Here is a 5,121-nt window from a genome sequence, read left to right as displayed (position 1 = left end):
AGAGACGTATGAGGCTTACGCTGCATAACCTAATGCAGGACCTAATTGTTTGTGATGCCGGTCTCCCCATTGATACCTCCTGTCCCTACCTTGGAGCATCTCCAGATGCCTTGCTGTCCTGCTCCTGCTGAGGCAATGGTATTTTGGAAATCAAGTGCTCACACTGTGCCAAAGACCCCGGAGTCCTCAGTGCCACTGAAAAGAAACATTTCTGTATTGAGAACACAGATGGTACACATGCACTTAACAGAGATCATCAATACCACTACCATTCTACCATCTTCATTCTTTGTTTTCCGGGATTTTAAAAAATACTACATGATTTGTAAAGATTAAATATTTCAGAGATCCTAGTAGATCCTTGTAACGATTTGCGGAATGTTTTCTGCATTTTAATTACTGTATCATTACCCTTATTTAAACACCGTATTCAGTAGGCTTTAAATTAACTTTTACCAAATATTAAGATGTTAAAGTTCAGCCCATGAAGCGTTTATTAAATTGTCTTGAGTTAAAATTAAAACGTAATATCATTACGATAAATCATTGTACACGGACGCACTGTGTTTTGTTGTATGCACAGATTTTGAGGGTCATTTATAGAAAGATGTTTTCTTGTCTTTGTTTCGTGGCATTTTTAATTTAATAATATACATTTCAAGCATTGTGTGTGTGATTATCTTAAAGATACAACTTAAACTAAATAAGAGCATTGTTGAGTCGTGGTGTGAGAGTTGCATCTGTGCTGCTTCAAACACACAGATGTCTTCACATTTGGAATCTTTAAAACATATTTCTAGTTTTTGTTTTATACAAACAGATTTCTTTAAAAAGAAACAATGTTACAAACTTTGACAACATGTTTCATGTAAATGGACAAAAATGCTGATTGAATATTTTCGTATAAATGAGATTTAAAACGATTAAGTAGTTTTCTTTAAAAATTTCAACAATCTAAAGTTTTTCAACAGACGCTGTTTACTAAAAAATTATACTTTAGGTCACCGTTAAACAAAATCATTACAGCAATCTTCTAAAAGATAAATAGAATATACAAATGTATTAAAACTTTCAAGATTTAATTTAAACAATCTTTTCATTTAAAAGATCATATTTAAACTTTTACGATTAAGCTTTGAAATAAATTTAGTACGAACAAAACTTTCGCTCTGGAAAGTCGTTAGCAGACTAACATGTGACATGATGCACTGAGTCTCATCTGGGGTGCTTCTCATTTCTTATTTGTGCATCCTCGTTTCCTTTCCTCGCTTCCTTTCCTAGCGCCTCAGCTCCTCCCCCGGTAGGATGCTCGGGAAGGCTGCGAGGAAAGAAAATGAGGACGGAGGAATCGAATGAAAGCTTTTTTATACATTGGAATACTTGATCACTCGAGCTTCACTTCATAGCGTCATCAGCAGCGCTCAAAGGATCTGCCCTTATGTTGTTGAAGTTTGTTTATTTAAGAAATTCATAATGAATAATAATAAAGCAAGATACCCTGTTGAAATATGTGAGATGGGTTTATAAAAACAGCAAGGGTAAAGTACAAATTCAAATTATTGTCACCGATGTGAAGGGGGAGGAGATTGTATACGTGCGTCACGTTTAGTCAATAAAACACTTCCGCATAGGATACAGCTGTGTATCCTCGCTCATGACTCCTCTAAAAGCCTCCTCACTCCTCGATCCTCGACTCCTCACGGGGAAATTAGAGAATTGAGATGTCCTTCAAGATGGCTGTGCTTGATTGGTTTCCGGGTCATAGGATGGAGGACAGAGGAGCGAGGAGACGAGGAGGGATATTGAGAAGCACCCCTGGTCTGTCACCCTCTATCCTGAAGCTATCATTAATGATTGTCAAGGAACTTCTTTCTCTGAAGATGTGGTGGCGATCAGAAGGACCTTCTAAGCATCCCGTCAATGGGGACAACCTGAGGCATCACAGATTATAAATCTCTTCATTGTTGCTCTCTCTCTCTCTCTGAAGATATGTGGTGATTTTTCTTACAGAAAAAACTTAAGGAATTATTGAACATGTCAGATGGGTGAGATGACTTGACACTTTTCGAATTATTATACCCCTGATAAATAAAAATTATACTTTAATTTAAAGTCTTAAAAAAAACAAATATTCACAATGTTACATCCTGATCACTGAACACACCCCCCTCCCCTCTGACTCACAGACTGTCAAATGCTGGTGTGAGAGGCGCTTCAGGAAACACTCCCCAGACAGCAACATTGTGTCGTTCCAGATCCGGCCCACATCTGGTACACCTGGAATCCACACAGCCCAGATGTGGGCCAGATCTGGCCCAACACTATGTTGCTGTCTGGGTCAGGATCGCTTCAGGATCTTTTGTATTACAACTTTAAACTTATTGTATTTTTGTAAACCATATCATTCAATGCATTTCCAATGTCGCGTAAGGATCTAGCTCTTTATCTCGCTGAAAATGTAAGCTGTTTTATTGTGTGTGTGTGTGTGTGTGTGTGTGTGTGTGTGTGTGTGTGTGTGTGTGTGTGTGTGTGTGTGTGTGTGTGTGTGTGTGTGTATGCGTTTGTTATTCATCCTCATGATATGTTCTGTTAAATTTTTCCTTAATTTCATTATTAGAAAACCTCTTTTTCTCACTTCCACTGTCCCCAGCAGGGTGGGAGGGAGCTGATGCCTGCATGTGGCACACAGACCCAACCTGATGTCAGAGCTCAAAAATAACCCTCATGACCACCATTATAACGTCAAAATTCAAAAATTAATCAATGAACATATTATACTCACGAGGTCATAGACATTCCAATGGTCAATAGTCATACATTATTTTTATACCCGGAGGATAACCAAGGTCAAAGGTGACACTGGCATAGAGGGGTCAAGGTCATCGCTAGGGCACGACTTAGGTGGTCCGGGGGTCGGGGCAAAAAAGGGCAAGATGTCACCATCAATCATAGGATCATACATCATTTTGACACAAGGTGAATTGTAACACTACTCACACTCAGAAATGTAAAAGGCTTAATTTGTCTTTGCAGCAATCATTTAATGCTTTGTGTGCATGTGAATGCCAGTTAATCATATTACACTTAATATACTCTACTGATCAAATTAGATTTAAAAGGGCAAGATATAGATATTTCTATCTCCATAGAGAAGCCTTGAGAAGCACTCTCTGATTATTTAAAAACAAGCATGAAGACTACAACTACAATTGTTAAGAAAGGAATCAACCACTATTTTCATTTCAGTTAGTGCAATACACCACATCAATTTCAAAAGGCAATAATTTTACAAAACTACACTGTGGCACTTGAGTCATAATTTCAGTAATTAAAAACTATTTTAATCATATCGCTTCCACCAAGCAATTATATTTCCCTTAAAAATTTAATCATACACTCTTTTATTTTGTTTATGGGCTTACCAGAAGAGATGAATTTGTCTTTCCACATTGCAAATATGGGTTTTGTATTTCATCCCACATCACAAAAATCATGTGCGGCAGAAATCTGTGGACTAAAAGGATTTCTCTGTAATAGCAAGGGTGAAATTTGTCAACATTCCCAGCTGGGATGAGCAGACCAAGGGTTCTTACACCAAAGTGGGATGTAGGTTTGAGGCCAGCCTTTTCCAAACACATTCCCATGTAAACATCATCAATGGGCATAATAATTATAGAGTGAGACATGTTGTAGATTGTTCTGGCCGTGAAGCCTGAGAGTAGAAAGCCTCCTCCACCACAGTAAGGAGGATATATCTCAGACTCCTGAACCTGCACCGGGACAAAGTATTTACTTGAAGAGTATCTAGCAGGCTTTTCGTTCAGGAGGAGGTGCCCGGTAAAGAGATGTTTACTTCCATCATTGTCCTCTTGACCTTGAAGATACTCAATCATGTTAAACGTATTGGCAAAGACGTCATCGTCCCCGTTTAAGAGAAATCTAGCCTGTGGGCACCATCTTTCCATCCACTCTAAGAAAAGGATCTGCTTCAGTGTGAGGTTAAAGAATGAATCATTGAAGTCCCACTGTAAAATGTCCTTGTTCTCATTGTTCTCCAGCTTCAATAGCTTATTCATCCTGCGCTTCTCGAAGCCAGTTTTAGTTGTTCCGATTATGAAGACTCTACGGATCCACACACTTTTGTGCAGTCGTTCCTTAGCCCATGTTTTCCGCAGGACTTCTCGCCGCTCGTAGTTTTCTGGAGAACTCTTGATGACCAGCAGAAGGAAGACATCTGCAGAGTTCAGGGGTCCGCCACACTTATTAGGCAGGTCGAGCAGCATGGGAAAATTCCTACAGTGTCGGTAAAGCAGGAAATCTTGGATATGACCTGGCAGAGTAGAAAATCCAGCCACATTATAAGCCGACATATTCTGCTGACAATGTGAAGACAACGGCTGGGGAGTTTCAGATCTAGGCAAATGTATTTGATGACGAAGCATCTCATAGGTGTCTTTGCAATTTGATGTCACGTCGTCTTCAATGTCATTTTTGTTCATGATAATGAAGAGGCACACAGCACCTGTGAGACTTAACGCTATAGTCAGCATGTATTTCATTCTCCTCTTTCATTCGCACCTGTTTAAGAACAGAGACACAATTCAAAGTATGAACACAAAATTTCTCTCAATAAGGATTTTCATGTGTGTATATATATATATATATATATATACACATATACATACATATATACATATATATATATACATACATATACATTATATATATATATATATATATATATATATATATATATATATATATATATATATATATATATATATATATAAACACACCTTTATTTCAGACCCCGTCCCAAAATCCTAATTTTATGCTGTCCGAGAAACTTCTTTTGTGATCTGCAGAAGTCATACAGGTTTTAAAAAATCAACATGAGGATTATCAGAATTTCCATTTTTGTTTGAAAATGGATACACTGTGAGACACATTAATGTCCTTAAAGGGGTCATGAACTGAATTATTTTATCATTTTATAATGTCTCCTAGGATGCCCTTATAATGTCAGTATTATTTGTACATCAAAGATTTTCGTAATTTAGCAATAAATGCATTTTTCCTAGCCTGATTTTAGTCTCTGATTTGAACGCTCTGTTTGAAGGG

At 37.7% G+C, this 5,121-nt stretch overlaps 1 pseudogene; it reads right to left on the bottom strand.

Annotated features, from left to right (window-relative positions):
* Nucleotides 1-3,407: 3,407 nt before the first annotated feature.
* Nucleotides 3,408-4,563, bottom strand: LOC143732747 (N-acetyllactosaminide beta-1,3-N-acetylglucosaminyltransferase 3 pseudogene; annotated as a pseudogene).
* Nucleotides 4,564-5,121: the final 558 nt, after the last annotated feature.

This window comes from Siphateles boraxobius, unplaced genomic scaffold, assembly GCF_051911475.1.
Source record: "Siphateles boraxobius isolate OS27281-9 unplaced genomic scaffold, OSU_SipBor_1 9, whole genome shotgun sequence".
In the NCBI taxonomy this organism is placed as follows: domain Eukaryota; kingdom Metazoa; phylum Chordata; class Actinopteri; order Cypriniformes; family Leuciscidae; genus Siphateles; species Siphateles boraxobius.
This window is presented reverse-complemented; position numbering and strand designations above follow the sequence as displayed.